Here is a 16,461-nt window from a genome sequence, read left to right as displayed (position 1 = left end):
TCGTTTCTCTCTCTCTCTCCCTCCCTCCGTCCCCCTCCCTGTCCCTCTCCCTCTGCCTCTTCCTCTCCCCTCTTCCTTCTCCTACTTAGGGCCTAGAAGTGTGCCTCTCTGAAAGGACATGCCCGTGTCCTTCTGTATTCCCGAGTTTATTTTAGAATGAGTGCATATCTCAGGGTGTATGTTCCTTCTAGGGCCTGTGTGTGTGTGTGTGTGTGTGTGTGTATGTGTGTATTTAAATCTCTAAGCCCATGTTTGTGTGTTTTCTTATGCCTGTATTTTTTTTTTATTCTTTCAGGGAAACGTTGTGTTCTGTTAGTCTTGGAGGCCAGGGCTGAGTGGGTTTATCTCTGTGCCCCTCCAGTGACTTCAAAGAATGCCAAAAGTCTCTCGAGTGTGCCTGTGTGCACACACAGACACACACAAAGTAGGAATCCTTTACCTGGGGGACAGAGATTTCTGTTATGTTTGGTTGAATCTGACCACTCCCCAAAGCCATTCACTACTCCAGGGGTTTCCATGGTGACATAAGTCAAGTGAAATATTAATGGACTCCTTGCCTATTTTGCTCTTAGGAATGCCATGGTCTACAGCCCAAACAGCTTGGCTAGACCATTTCCAGATCACTGTGTCCATTGGCTGTTGCCAATGATCCTGGTTGAACGTGTTCACTAGTTATTTTGAGGTGGCTGTAGAATAGAATGTAATTAAGGAAGTATAGCCTCTTCTGTAATAGAGTCCTGAACAGCTTTATGTTCAAAAAGTGTGCTACTTCTGCCATGTTACTCTGAAGGATTAAGTCTTAAACAGTTCAGCAGTTTTCAGCCTACTCTAAGCTGCCATGGAGTGTATGGGAAACAATAGGAAAAATTGGGATTAAGACTCAAAAATCTAGATTAAGAAGGGCAGGCCTTGCATGTGTCCTAGGCTCAGCAAAGGGGTAAGAACTGGGAGTACAGAAAGGCAAAAAGTTCAAACTGGGACTGGCTCTACTTCTAGGCTGGAATACAAAACTCATTCCCAGGTATGAGAGGGTCCTTGATTTATACCGAGTGAGCAAAGTGAGTAAACTTCTGATCTAGGGCAGAAACTGTTGACCTCTGGGTCGGGTGCAGTGACTCAGACCTGTAATCCCAGCACATTGGGAGGCCTTGGCTGGTGGATCACCTGAGGTCAGGAATTTGAGGCCAGCCTGGCCAAACATGGCGAAACCCCTTCTCTACTGAAAATACAAAAATTAGCTGGGCATGGTGGTGGTCACCTGTATTCCCAGCTACTTGGGAGGCTGAGGCAGGAGAATTGCTTGAACCCAGGAGGCAGAGGCTGCAGTGAGCTGAGATTGCACCACTGCACTCCAGCCTGGGTGACAGAGCGAGACTCTGTCTAAAAAAAAACAAAAAAAAAATTGTTGACCTCTGGCATATTTCATGCTGCCTACTGGGGGTGGGCAATGGGGTCAGAGGTACCAGAACTGCCTCCTGAACCAGCCTGGTTATTCTTTCTGCTTCCCTCCAGCTTCAGTTGGTTCTCCTTGGTTACAGCGCTCTCTCTCTCTCTCTCTCTCTCTTCTCATCAACTCGACCTCCTCCTGTTCTGCCAGCTCTGGCTTGTCAGCATATTTTTTTTTGAAGTCACAACCCTGGATTCTTGTGCGCTTGTCCAGAGAGTTAGCACACAAGGCTTTTCCTGACTTTTCAACTAGTAGGAAAGTTACAACCGACCATTTAGGGAGTTTGCTCTTCCCATCAAGCCTGTTCCTGTCTGCAGGGTGTATTTGCATGTGGAGGTCACTCTAGCTCTCCCAGGTATTCTTCCTTTCACTTTGCAGACTATGGTTCTCAGCATTTTATTTTTTTTTTCTTTTTCATTTCTTACTGCGTGATCTTGGTGACTGGGTTTCTTAATCAAGCCTGTCATCCCATCCTGAGATTTTGATATTTTATTTGGGCCTATATTTCCTCTATAAAGGCCTAGAGAGGAGAGAGAATGATGCCATGGAAAGAGAATGAGATTTAGATTCAGACAGGGGTAAATTTGAATTCTGCATTCCATTTACTTAATGTGAAATCTTGGGCATATTCACCTTCCTGTGCTTTCTCTGAATCTTCCTACATTTCATTTCCCTAATGTCTTAATTGGGGATAATAATATGTAATAATACCTATGTCACTGGATTGTTGTGGTGATTCAATACTGTAATATATAGAAATCACCTTAGTATAAGTACCTGATGTGTAAAGGTGGTCAAGATGGGTTAGTTTCCTTTCCTAGCAGTGCCTGTCAGTGATGCATGTGGAATGAATACATTTATAAGAACAAAGTGATAGGGGCTGGGAACAGTAAATAGATTCAAATTGAAGCTATTTTAAAATGAAAGCCCTATTAGACGAGGCTGAATAAAAATAGCTTCTGGAACTTGGGACTACTTTAATGGACAATAATGCCTTTAAGATCAAGTTATGGGGCTTGGGGAGAGGCAGGGAACAATCCTGTATAGTTCTAGGTATCAGGACTAAAGGAATGACAATGACCTTTTTTGAAGCAGGAACTCATCAGCATTATCCCTGGGGCTGTCATTGTCCTGACTAGATACTGTCATGGTGCCACCATCCCACATGACTGGCTGCATTGTTCCCACGTGGTGAACTCTCTCTGACTCTCAGCTGGTCCAGTGCTAGTTCTTGGAACACTCCTAAGGCCTTTCTGCCTCTGCTTTTTGCCTGATCCTGTGACCCAACATCGAACCTTTCGAACTGATTTTGAACTCAGTTCTTCTCTTTTTTTTTTGAGATGGAGTCTCGCTCTGTCGCCAGGCTGGAGTGCAATGGCGTGATCTTGGCTCATGGCTACCTCTGCCTCCTGGGTTCAAGTGTTTCTCCTGCCTCAGCCTCCTGAGTAGCTGGGATGACGGGCATGTGCTGCCACACCCGGCTAATTTTTGTTTGTTTAGTAGAGATGGGGTTTCACCATATTGGTCAGGCTGGTCTCGAACTCCTGACCTCATGATCTGCCTGCCTCAGCCTCCCAAAGTGCTGGGATTATAGGCATGAGCCACCGTTCCTGGCCCCAGTTCTTCTGTTAATGGGGCTGACCATGGTCTCTCCATTCACCTGTGTTGAAGCCAGGCTGGCTTGGCCACTGTGGTTCTTAGCTATCTTCTTCTATTCTGTCTTTTTGTTTTATTTTATTTTATTTTATTTTATTTTTCAGAGATGGAGTCTTGCTCTGTCCAGCCCAGGCTGGAGTGCAGTGGCACGATCTAGGCTCACTGCAACCTCCGCCTCCTGGGTTCAAGTGATTCTCTTGCCTCAGCCTCCCCAGTAGCTGGGATTACAGGTGCGCACCACCATGCCTGGCTAATTTTGTGTTTTTAGTAGAGATGGGGTTTCACTGTGTTGTCCAGGCTCATCTCAAACTATTGACCCCAAGTGATTGGGATTACAGGCGTCAGCCACCGCGCCCAGCCTATCCTCTTCTATTCTGATGAGCATAGTTTTATTTTCTATCCTTGGCTTCCCCTTATTTATTTTCTCAACCTTTGCACATTGATTGGCATGAGCCTAAATTTAATGCCATTCAAGGCATACATACTAATTGCCTCATTCATTTTTTCTTCTATTCATTTACTCAGTATGCATTCTTAGAAACCAGATATACAAAGACAAGATCTCTGCTTTCAAGAAGCTCTCAATCTGATTGAGGAGAGAAACAGGTAGCAAATAATGACAGCAGAGCATGGTAAGTGTTATGCTGAGATGGACACAAAGTACAATGGAAGCATAAAGGAGAGAATAGGTGGCACTGCTTGGGGAATCAGAGAAGCCTGAATGGATAAGGTGGATTATATATATTTTTTTCTTTTTGAGATAGGGTCTCACTGTGTCACCTAGGCTGGAGTGTAGTGGCGCAATCATGGCTCACCGCAGCCTCAAACTCCTGGGTTTAGGTGATCCTCCCACCTCAGCCTCCTGGGGCTGGAACTAGAGATGTGTACCACCATGCACACCTGGCTAATTTTTGGTATATTTTTGTAAAGACAGAGTTTTGTCATGTTACCCAGGCTGGTCTCAAACTCCTTGACTCAAGCAATTCACTCACCTTGGCCTCCCAAAGTGCTGGGATTACAGGTGTGAGCCAACGTGCCCAGCGAAGGTGAGATTTGAGTTGACTTGTCTTTTAAAAATATTCTGTTACTGGCCGGCGTGGTGGCTCATGCCTTTAATCCCAGCATTTTGGGAGGCTGAGGCGGGCGGATCACGAGGCCAGGAGATTGAGACCATCCTGGCTAACACAGTGAAACCCCATCTCTACTAAAAATACAAAAAAAATTAGCCAGGCTTGGGAGACTGAGGCAGGAGAATGGCGTGAACCTGGGAGGCAGAGCTTGCAGTGAGCCGAGATCGCACCACTGCACTCCAGCCTGGGCGACAGAGCGAGAATCTGTCTCAAAAAAAAAAAAAAAAATTCTGTTAACCTGGTATAGAGGAGGATATAGGAAAAGCATACCAATAGCAGAAGTGAAATATGCAAAAATACAAGCCTGAGCGCCCTCTGTTCAGGGATGTGCAAATAGTGTGGGTTTAACATGAGATGTGGTGAAGAAATGGCAGAGAATAAAGTTGGAAGGGTAGTCGGGCAGCCAAATCATGAAAGGCCTTGTAGGCCATTCCTGCTACTGAGTTTGGACTTCATCCTTCCGGGGATAGGCCTCCTTGGAAGGGTTTCAAGCAAGGTCATGATGAGATCAGATTATAAGGTTAGATTTAAAAAAAAAAGCTCTGGGGGCAGTTGAGAGAATGGACTGGTGTGGATAGTGAAGTGGAGGGGCAAGGAAGGCAATCAGCTGTTGTAGCAATTAGATGGATATTGTAGTCATGGAGGTAAGAAAAGAAGACACCTTGAACGAATGCAGGGGCAATGGGAAAATAAGACAGGGAATGGATTTTAGTATTGTGCTGACTGTTTTTTGAAGATAAAATGATTAAGTCAGATTTGAAGAATTGACTGTTGGAGGTGAATAAAATGATGTCCTCTCTGAGTACTTCTCTGTTCGTGAGAGGACTCCTTGAGGAGTTCTGCTCTTGATTTTGCAGGGGCTGCCTCTAGAGCTCTGTGTTTTATTTGCAGAAAGAAGCTTAACTATTAATACTTTGCAGCTTGCTTTGAACTTGCATTTCACAGCCTGGCCCTTTTTTTTCTCAATGTTGCTACTTTGCTTTCAAGATGTAGAGGCCTACTGGCCAGATAGACACATGAAAGAGCCTTGCCTAGGAGTTTAGTCACAGCTGTCATCATTTGTGTCCAGGAGCCATGGGCTTCAGCTTGCCTGGTTTAATCGGCACTACCTGTTTTTCTTTTTTTTAATCAGTAGTGGTAAGAGTGGTAAGATGGGTGGTTCTGGGAAGGGTTACTGAGGAAATGGTCTGTTTTGCTTGTAAAAAGAATGTTTCTATTAACTCAGACATTTAGAAATTCACTTATTCTCAGAGATATTAAGTCATGGGTGTAGGAAAAGGATGGGAGTTTAAGATGTGAAAGAGACTAACTCGACCTGAATGAATGAATGAATTGTGAATTTTTAATAATTCACAGTTGTGTTCACTTGTGAATTATTAATAATGTATATAACAACTAAGTGTGCGGAGGGTCTCAAAGTATAGTTTGTGGATGCGCGGGTGATCCGGCTGTGACATCTGCCACACCATAGATCAAAGTGTAGTTTGTGGTACACCTGCATTGGAGTCTCCAATTCGCTTTGTGAGTCATTCTTTTTTTTTTGAGATGGAGTCTTACTCTGTTGCCCAGGCTGGAGTGCAGTGGCATGATCTTGGCTCACTACAACCTCTGCCTCCCAAGTTCAGGCAGTTCTCTGCCTCAGCCTCCTAAGTAGCTGAGGTTGCAGGCGCCCGCCACTACGCCTGGCTAATTTTTTTGTATTTTTAGTAGAGATGGGGTTTCACCATACTGGCCAGGCTGGTCTTGAACTCCTGACCTCGTGAACCACACACCTCAGCCTCCCACGGGTCATTCTTAAGCACAGTAAAGCTTAGGACTCAGGGTGTTCCAGTTTGTATAGAAGGAAGAAGTACAGTGGACTGCAATGCCTGCTTTAAGGATATTAGGGAAACAAGAAAAGAAACTTTTGTGCCAGGCCACTGGGTATAAAGTTTTATGACCCGAGGATGGAAGGAAATTAGAAACAGGGATTGTAAGGCCAACAGGGAGAAAAGCAGAGCAAGTATTCAACAATTTCATTAGACAGTATGTGTAATCAGTTGTAGTTTAACACTGGACATGCATGTGTGATGTAATTTTTGAAGTTATGAAAGTGTAAGCAATCTTTTGTTCCGAGTTTACCCCTGGATGCTGGGGGCAATGAGGGATGAGCCTGGTGCAATGAAGAAGTAAATTGCTGCACAGCATGGTGCCTCAGGCCTGGAGCTCTTCACATCCTTTAGAGCTGGATTAAGAGATGCTGTGTTAGCTCCAGCAAAGGTCACTAGGAGTCCTTGGGTTAAATTTTTTTTTTTTTTTAATCCACAAATTCTTGTAGTTCATTGAACTTCTTTAAGAGGAGGAAAGCCCAACTTGGGGTCAATAAATGGTATAGTAAATATTTGTTCAAGTTCTAAAATGGACTATCATTTTAAAGAGTTGATTAGCAAAGTCGAAAATACCTGATATTCTCCATGGTTTGTATCTGTGGGAGATGTTTGGTGGAATGGTCAGGAGGAAGAGATAGAAAGAGTGCCATTGCCTTAAAAAAAAAAAGGACAGCCCTGGCCGGGTGTGGTGGCTCACGCCTGTAATCCCAGCACTTCAGGAGGCCGAGGTGGGCAGATCACCTGAGGTCGGGAGTTCAAGACCAGCCTGGCCAACATGGCGAAACCCTGTCTCTACTAAAAAAAATACAAAAATTAGCCAGGCTCAGTGGCTTGCACCTGTAATCCCAGCTACTCGGGAGACTGAGACAGGAGAATCGCTTGAACCCAGGAGGTGGAGATTTCAGTGAGCCAAGATTGCACCACTGCACTCCAGCCTGGGCAACAAAGCAAGACTCCATCTCAAAAAAAAAAAAAAAAAAAAAAGAACAGCCTCTTACCAGCTCTGCTGGGTTCTGAAAGATGAATAGGTTGCCTACCCTGATGTCAAGGAGCTCACAGTGTAATGGATGTGACAGATGAACAACAGTGTTGAAGTGCAGTGCACTTTATGCTAGAGGTGCCATGGGAGTTTGGAGGAGGAAAAGATTATCTCGTCGGTGAGTTTATAAACCAATGCCAAAGTGATGATGCCTCTGTGTGATGCTAATAGGTCAGCAGTTACACCATCACTCTTCCTAAGTCTCTAGACTAGAGGCTCATATTTTTCGAATCTCCTGTACAAAGACATTTTTAACTTGAGTGCGTGTATCATAGAAAAATATGTATGCTTCCAGATCTCATTCAGTTGAACATTTCCAAAACGTCTGGTACATAATGTCTGAGAATGCCCAGGTCCTCCTGGAGGCTGGTTATAGCTATGGTGAGGTGTTGCAGTCATGAAGAGGGAGTGGGTCCTTGCCTGCCTGCCCTACAGTGAGCAATCCCTAGAAGCGCTGTTATTCAGGTTGTCTTGCTTTTTGTCTTTTGAAATGTTTGGATTTGGGATGTTTTGGAAATTTCCCCATCCAAAATTTTTGGAAGATAGGGATGGGGTTGAGAATGATCCCTGTTCCTTATTATTATTATTTTTTTTTGATACAGGGTCTCGCTTTGTTGCCTAGACTGGAGTGCAGTGGTGCTATCATGGCTTACTGCAGTCTCCATCTCCCAGGCTCAAGCAATCCTCCCACCTCAGCCTCCCGAGTAGCTGGGACTACAGGTGCACACCACCATGCCTGGCTAATTTTTGTATTGTTTTGTAGAGATGGGGGTCCCACTTTGTTGCCCAGGCTGGTCTCAAACTCCTGGGCTCAAATGATCCACCTGCCTCAACCTCCCAAAGTGCTGGCAGGATTACAGGCGTGAGCCACTGCGCTCAGCCAATTCCTGTTCTTTTGAAATGGAGTCTTGCTCTGTGGCCCAGGCTGGAGTGCAGTGGCATGATCTAGGCTCACTGCAAGCTCCACCTCCCTGGTTCATGCCATTCTCCTGCCTCAGCCTCCTGAGTAGCTGGGACTACAGGCGCCCGCCACCACGCCTGGCTAATTTTTTGTATTTTTAGTAGAGGCAGGGTTTCACCGTGTTGGCCAGGATAGTCTTGATCTCCTGACCTCGTGATCCGCCCGCCTCAGCCTCCCAAAGTGCTGGGATTACAGGCGTGAGCCACCGTGCCCAGCCCAATTCCTGTTCTTAAAGAGACTATAACCAGTAAAGTTCATTTAGTGGAGTTCTGACTCTACTGTATTTGTTACCAGAAAGAGGTTCTGATCCCAACCCCAGGGGAGTGTTCATGGGCCTTGCGCAAGAACGAATTTGGGGCAAGCCCGTAAAGGGAAAGCAAGTTTATTAAGAAAGCAAAGGAATAAAAGAATGGGCTGTTCAACTGAGTATACTTACAGTTATTTCTTCATTATATGCTAAACAATGGGTGGATTACTCATGAGTGTTCCAAGAAAGGTACAGGCAGTTCCCAGAACTGAGGGTTCCTCTCCACTTTAGACCCTATAGGGTCTAAAGTTCAGACACTGCCTGGCATTTTTAAGTTGTCTTGGCACTGGTGGGAGTGTCTTTTCGCATGCTAATGAATTATGAGTAGCGTATAATGACCAGTAAGGATGACCAGAGAGGTCACTTTCATCACTGTTTTGGATTTGGTGGGTTTTGGCTGGTGTCTTTACTGTATCCTGTTTTATCAGCAAGGTCCTTGTGACTTGTATCTTGTGCCGACCCCTATCTCATCCTGTGACTAAGAACGCCTAACCTCCTGGGAATGTAGCCCCATAGGTCTCAGCTTTGTTTTATCAAGTCCCTATTTATGATGGAGTCACTGTGGTTTGAACACTTCTGACACAGTGGCTCTCAAACCTGGCAAATCAGCAAAATTTCCTTAAAATCCATCTGTCTATCTGTCTATCTATCTATCTATCTATCTATCTATCTATCTATCTATCTATCTATCTATGAGACAGAGTCTTGCTATGTTGCTTAGGCTGGAGTGCAGTGGCGTGATCATAGCTCACTGCAGCCTTGAACTCCTGGGCTCAAGCTATCCTCTCACCTCAGCCTCCCTGGTAGCTGGGACTACAGGTACATACCACCATGTACAGCTAATTTTTAATTTGTTTGTAGAGATGGGGTCTCACTACTCTCTATTTTCCCAGACTGATTTTGAACCCCTGGCCTCAAGGGATCCTCCTCCCTTGGCTTCCCTGGGTGCAGAGGTTACAGGCATGAGCCACTGGGCCTGACTGTTGTTTGTTTTTAAGATGATTACGATTAGGATGAGAAGCCAGGTTTAGGAATCCTGATAGAAAAGCAGTGGCTCTTTAGCAGAGGCTTCCATCATAATCATCTGATCAGCATTCTGAATTTGCCATTGCCCTAAACCCATGGAGTTTTAATTCTGTAGGTTTGGGGTCAAACAGAACTATTTGAAAATAGCTCCTTGCTGATTTGGATGCCTAATAATGGTGGAAACTCTCTGACCCACAGCAGTGATTTTTAAACATCTTTCATCCTACCTCCTGTCAATAAAAAAATTTTGAGCAGGCATTTCCCCAATATATGCATGTTTTATTTATTTATGAATTATATATGTGTACTTCTGTATGATATGCAAACACAGATGTTTTAAAATAATGAGGTACAAATAAATGTCATTGAAAGTTCTAATATTTTTATCTCGTTCCCCCAGTGGATACACTGAGGATCCCATTGTGTAGAACATTGAGAGAAAGAACAGGGCCAGTGGTTCCATAGTTGACCCCAACTCTTATTTAGCTGCTACTATCACGGGTAGCTGTCTGAAACAGAATCACCAGTTCCCACCCCAACCAAAGCACTCCTACTCCATTCCTTAATTTATGCAGTCATTCAACACATGTATAGGTTTAGCAGACCTAATCCCCAAATCCCAAATCCAAAATGCTCCAAATTGTGAAATATGATACTCAAAGGAAGTGTTCATTGGAACATTTGACATCTGGGATTTTTGGACTTGGGACGCTCAACTGGTTAAGTACCTGCAAATATTCCCAAATCCAAAGAAATCCAAAATGCAAAACACTTCTGGTCCCAAGCATTTCAGATAAGGGATACTCAACCCATATTGTGCAAAGCATTGAATGAGGGGCTAGGGATATAGTTTTGCACATGGTCTTTGATCTCAAGGACCTAGGTTATGCCCGCACAAACATTAAACAAATGATTATTTAATATTAAATTACTATAATTTTGATGGATGCTAAAAAGTGCGAACTCAAAAGTACCTGAGACAAGTCTCAAAGAAAGTTTAGAAAGTTTATTTTGCCAAAGTTAAGGATGTACCCATGACAGGGTTTCAGGAGGTTCCGATGACGTGCCTGAGGTGGTCAGGGTACAGCTTGCTTTTATACATTTTTGGGGAGACATAATACATCAATCAATACATGTAAGATTTACATTGGTTCAATCTGGAAGGGTGGGACAATTTGAGGGCAGGGGTAGGAGGGCTTGGAGGTCATAGGTAGATTTATAAATTTTCTGATTTGTAACTGGTCAAAATAATTATTATCAATAGAAAGGAATGTCTGGGATATGTTAAGGGGTTGTGGAGACCAAGGTTTTATCATGTAGATGAAGCTTCCAAGTAGCAGGTTTCAGAGAGAATAGATGGTAAATGTTTTTTTTTTTTTGCCAGGTCATTCAACATTTATTCAACCAAAAATACTAAGTCAGCTCTATACAAACTAATGGAAGGATACAGCTATGCAAATATAGAAGAACACTAAAGTGTTACATGACAGATGTATGAGGTAGGTATTATTTTCATGCGCGTCCGTGTGAAGAGACCACCAAACAGGCTTTGTGTGAGCAACATGGCTGTTTATTTCACCTGGGTGCAGGCGGGCTGAGTCCGAAAAGAGAGTCAGCGAAGGGAGATAAGGGTGGGGCCGTTTTATAGGATTTGGGTAGGTAAAGGAAAATTACAGTCAAAGGGGGTTTGTTCTCTGGTGGGCAGGAGTGGGGGTCACAAGGTGCTCAGTGGGCAGGAGTGGGGGTCACAAGGTGCTCAGTGGGCAGGAGTGGGGGTCACAAGGTGCTCAGTGGGGGTGCTTTTGAGCCAGGATGAGCCAGGAAAAGGACTTTCACAAGGTAATGTCATCAGTTAAGGCAAGGACCGGCCATTTACACTTCTTTTGTGGTGGAATGTCATCAGTTAAGGTGGGGCAGGGCATATTCACTTCTTTTGTGATTCTTCAGTTACTTCAGGCCATCTGGGCCTATACGTGCAAGTCACAGGGGCTTGGGCTCAGAGGCCTGACATTCCTGCCTTCTTATATTAATAACAAAAATAAAACAAAATAGTGTTGAAGTGTTGGGGCGGCAAAAATTTTTGGGGGGTGATATGGAGAGAGAATGGGCGATGTTTCTCAGGGCTGCTTCAAGCGGGATTAGGGTCGGCGTGGGAACCTAGATTGGGAGAGATTAAGATTTTAGTTTCCTGACTCGGGACATGTTGAGTAAAGCTAATTTGCCAGTCCTGGGTGGGGGCAAATCCTCGAGCTTGATGTGTAGGGAAGGAAGGGGGCCTGAATAATCCCTGAGGAATAGTAGAATAGCAGATGGAACACTGAGAAATTATTTCCTTGAGGATAGATTTCCACGATGGAAAGGAAATGAGAGGTTCTGAAAGGCGGGCTAGTGGCTTGTACTATAGCATAGCCTGCCTTTGCTGGTGTGTGGCGATTAGGCCTGGTGGAACTGCCATCAATAAATCAAGCGTGATCAGGGTGAGGAACAGGAAAGATATGGTCAATGTTTCTTATCAGGCCTTAGGTCTGTGTTGATGTTAATGCCAGTCGGCTCTTCCTGAATTCCAAAAAAGAGGAGGGCATAATGAGGTATGTCTGACCCCCACTTCCATCACGGTCTGAAACAGTTTTTCAGCTTAACTTTGGAATGCCTTTGGCCTAGAGGAGGTGTCCTTTCAGATGGTTGGGAGGTCTCAGAATTTTGTTTTTGATTTCTGAAAGTATATATATATAAAACCTGAGAATGACCTCTTCTGGAGGGTTTGAGAAATCTGTAATTTGGAGGCAGGAGTGTCATTGAAGGAAAGCTAGAAAATTTCAGATCTGGAGGACAGAGGTGGAAATCCCATAGCACAAGATGAAACTGAAGATGTGAGCAGAGACCAGGGATCACGTGGGCCTAGTAGACCATGTTAAGGAATTTGATCTTTATTTCGAGGGCAAGGTAATCCATTGAAGGATCTAAGGGAGAGTGACAGGGCCAGATTTTCATCTCAAAAAGATCACTTAAAGGTGCAGCAAGTTGTATCAATTCTTTCCCTTCTTTCTCTTTTTGAGATAGGGTCTCATTCTGTCACCCAGGCTGGAGTGCAGTGACGTGATCATGGCTCACTTCTGCCTCAACCTCCTGGGCTAAAGCCATCCTTCTACCTTGGTCTCCCCAATAGCTGGGACTACAGGCATGCACCACCACACCTGGCTCATTTTTAATTTTTTTTGTAGACATGGGGTCTCACTATGTTGCACAGGCTGCTGTCAAACTCCAGGGCTCAAGTGATCCTCCCACCTCAGCCTCCCAAGGTGCTGGGATTGTAGGTATGAGCCACTGCACCCAGCCTATTCTCTCCTTTCTTATCTTTTGCTTGTATTTAGAAACCTTTGCTTTTACAGTTGCCCTCAGATTACACTCCCCTTTTCCCTACTTTCTATGAACTCTTACAAGTCCTCCAAGATCCATCTCTGTTATCACCTTCTTGGTGAAGCCTTTTCTTATTCTCTCCTCCAAACATCCACACCCTTTAGAGCTAATGTATTTTATGTATATATTTTTTAATTTATATGGTATACATGCTGCTGAAGTGAGCACTAGAGCTAATCTCTATAAAGGCACTTTGTAGGTTTTATTGCAGTGTACCTATTTTGGTAAATTGGGGGAGGACAGTTGCAGAAAATAGAATTCCTTGAAATCTTCATGGCACGGTATCATTTGGTTTCTTTGGTTTGTTCAAGCTCCTGCCTTATTTTACTTATTTCTTTCTTATTATAACGAATTCTGCACTGTTTGTATGTGTTTTTAATTTACATAAATGCTGTCTTTTATCGACTTTACACTTTTTACTTTTTAAAATTAGGACGAGTTTTAAACATCTACTCATTTTCCTTTGTGTATGTGTAGTCTTTTGCTTCTAACCAGTGCTTGGTGTTCCACAGTCTGAATTCATCATATTTTACCTATTCTCACTTTCAGTGGTGGCCACCCAAATCCTTTCACCTTCCCTGTATCACAAATGATGCTGTAATGGGCAGCCTTGTATACATCCTTTACGGACCTGTGTGAGAATTTCTGTGGGATGTGAACATCCAAGATCAGAATTCTGGGGTTGGAAAGTGATGGTGTGCTTATTTAGCCAGATCCTGGCTGTTGCTCCCTCGAATGGCTGCACTGACTGTGTGTTCATCACAGTGCAAGAGTCTTTGTAGCCCCATGTCCCCAACAACACTGGGCATGTTTTGATCAATTGAGTAGCTTCAAAGCGGTATTACGCTGCTGTTTAATTTTCATTTCTCTGGTTACTAGTGGGTTGAGGATCTCAGTAAATTTGTTGTCATGTGATTATTCACATTGCCTATCATGCCTTTGTCTACTTTTCTGTTGAGTTACTGTCATTTTCCTGTTGCCTTGCAAAACTTTCTTGTATCCTTGCAAAACTTTCTTGTTGCCTTGCAAAAGCCTAGGTGGAAGGATGGCTTGAGCCAAGGAGGTTGAGGCTGCTGTGAGCCAGGATCATGTCACTGTACTCCAGCCTGGGTGACAGAATGAGACCCTATCTCAAAAAGAAAAGGAAAAAGAAGAGAAAGAGTAGATACAGTTTGCTGCACCCTTAGGTGATCTTTTTGAGTTGCAAATCTGGCCCTGTCACTTGTATAATCTCAATGTTAGTTATCTGTAAGTTTTAGATATTGAAAACATTGTCTCCTAGTAATCTGAACAGAAATGTGTAACAATTTTGCCACACATTAATTCTTCTATATTATCTTAACAGCTTTATTTTCCATCCTGAGTCTATTTTTTAGTCTAATGATATTGAGTAGATACTTAATTATGTCAGTCTATTATGTAAGTTTTTAAACTCCAATGTTCATCTTTTCTTGATTTGTGCTACCAACTTTATTATGTATTACATTCTTATAAGTAGATGAGTCTGTTTCTGACGCTTGCTCTCTGTTCTGTTCTACTTGTCCATTTAAATGTTCTTGCTCGAAATTGTTTCTATGACAGTGGCTTTGTAGTACATCTATGGATTTGGTTGGGACACTCCCTCCCCTACTTCTACTTTTCTCCTCTTTCTCAACATTTATTTAGTTATTTGTGGACCTTTATTTTTCCATGTAGATTATAGAGGTTTTCAGAGATCCTCAGAAAACCCAACTGAAATCTTACTTGAGGTTAATTTGGGGGAGAATTGAGATTTTATGATAATAAACCACCCTTCCCAAAAGTATAGACTGTCTCCCCAATTATTCTTCTCATCTTATATGTTCTTTAGACTAATTTAAAACTTTTTATTTTTTTATTAAATAAGGTTATCAATACTTTATAGATTTTTATGCTATTGTGAATTAAATCTTATTTTTGAATTCTGTTTTTCTAGTGAGTTTTCCTTGTCTAGAGAAATGTTCTTGATTTTAATTTATTCGCTATGCTGTGTTTCTCAAGAGCAGAGGCTGCATCTTTTGTCTCTGTATTCCCAGTGTTTAAAACATCACATGGTAAGTGATCAATGAATGTTTGTTTGTTGAATGAATGAATGAATGAGCAGGATACATAAAGCAGAATGGGCTGCTATGATATTTGGGTCCATATAGAGGCTTCATGGCAACATCCACGACAGTCCCAGTAGACACCCCACCACAAGGACCAAGGGAAGGGGCAGCCAATTCCTTTACATGGCTATCTTCCTCGGTGTGATCAATTAATTCCCCAAAGTGGCTCAATTAGCCTTAGTTGGTACCCTCCCCAGTTTTCCTCAGACCACATAGATGTTTTTGAACATAGCTTTTTGCTATTTACTATGGCTTCTTCTGGACACCCACTCTTAGCTCAAATTTACACATGCATTTTGGAAGCCTTCACTGCCAGAGTGGTGGTCAGACTAAAAAGCTTGACTTGGGTCTCCAAGCCGTAGTTATGAAGTACCATAGGATTGGTTGTCTTCCTGGTACTTTCTTCTCCTCAGAAATGAAGCAAGCACTTAGACCTCTTAACTGCTGATGAGCTGAGCTTGGATCCCTAAAAGTGGAAAAGAGAATTTGAATACCAAGACCCAGCTACCCTTAGGACTGGAGCAAGGTTGGACACAGGTATAGGTGCTCTTGGTAATGTTAGACAAAGGCAAAGGCAACACACAAAGGAAAGTTAGGCTTTTAAAATGACAGTTCATTTATTTTACAAAAATTGTACTGAGTGCAATATAAAGGCCTTTCACAGTCTGACTCCTGCCTTCATTCCTAGGCTTCCCCTTGGTCACTGTCTTTTTCTGTCTCTACCATACATGCTTTGTGCTCAAGCCATACCTGATTGTTTGTCAAACCATTATATGCCAGTTCTTTTTTTATTCCTGGATCTTGCTAGACAGTATTCTCTGTGTCTAAAATGCTCTTCCTACCTTTCTCTGTCTATTTATCAAACCTCTATTAATTCTTTTCAATGATGAATTCATGTTACCTTATCTCTGAAACTTTTCCTGACTTCTCCAAGTAGAATGGTTATCTTTCATTCTGTGGCACCTTAACGTATTCAGTATAGCCTTCTGTTAGTACATTTTTAATGCTGTGATATTGTAACTAATTTATTTTTATTTTCTTGTCTGCTTATTTTCCATTGCAAGCTTCTTAAGATTTGGGACCATACATTCTCTATCTTTGTGACTGAAAGCTGAGCATAGCTTCTAGTATGCAGTAGGTGATCAGTTAGCAAATAATTGATTAAGTTGAACAAATAATTGAGTAAGTTCACCATGAAGAGAATGAGATTTTGATCCTATACTGGTCATGTGGTTCTAGAAAAGCAACTAATCTTTCTATTCATCTGTAAAGTAAATTTATATATGTATTTGCTGAATTGTGAAGATGTTATATTAGTCATCTTGGGTTGCTGTAACCAAATCCCATAGGCTGGTTGGCTCAAACAACAGACGCTTATTTCTCACAGTTCTGGAGGCTAGTAAGTCCAAGATCAAGATGCCAATAGATTTGACTCATGATGGGGGCTCTCTTCCTGGCTTGCAGATGGCTGCCTTCTCATATTC

This window comes from Gorilla gorilla, chromosome 6, assembly GCF_029281585.2.
Source record: "Gorilla gorilla gorilla isolate KB3781 chromosome 6, NHGRI_mGorGor1-v2.1_pri, whole genome shotgun sequence".
In the NCBI taxonomy this organism is placed as follows: domain Eukaryota; kingdom Metazoa; phylum Chordata; class Mammalia; order Primates; family Hominidae; genus Gorilla; species Gorilla gorilla.
The sequence above is the reverse complement of the archived record's forward strand: the minus strand, read 5'-3'. Positions refer to the sequence as shown.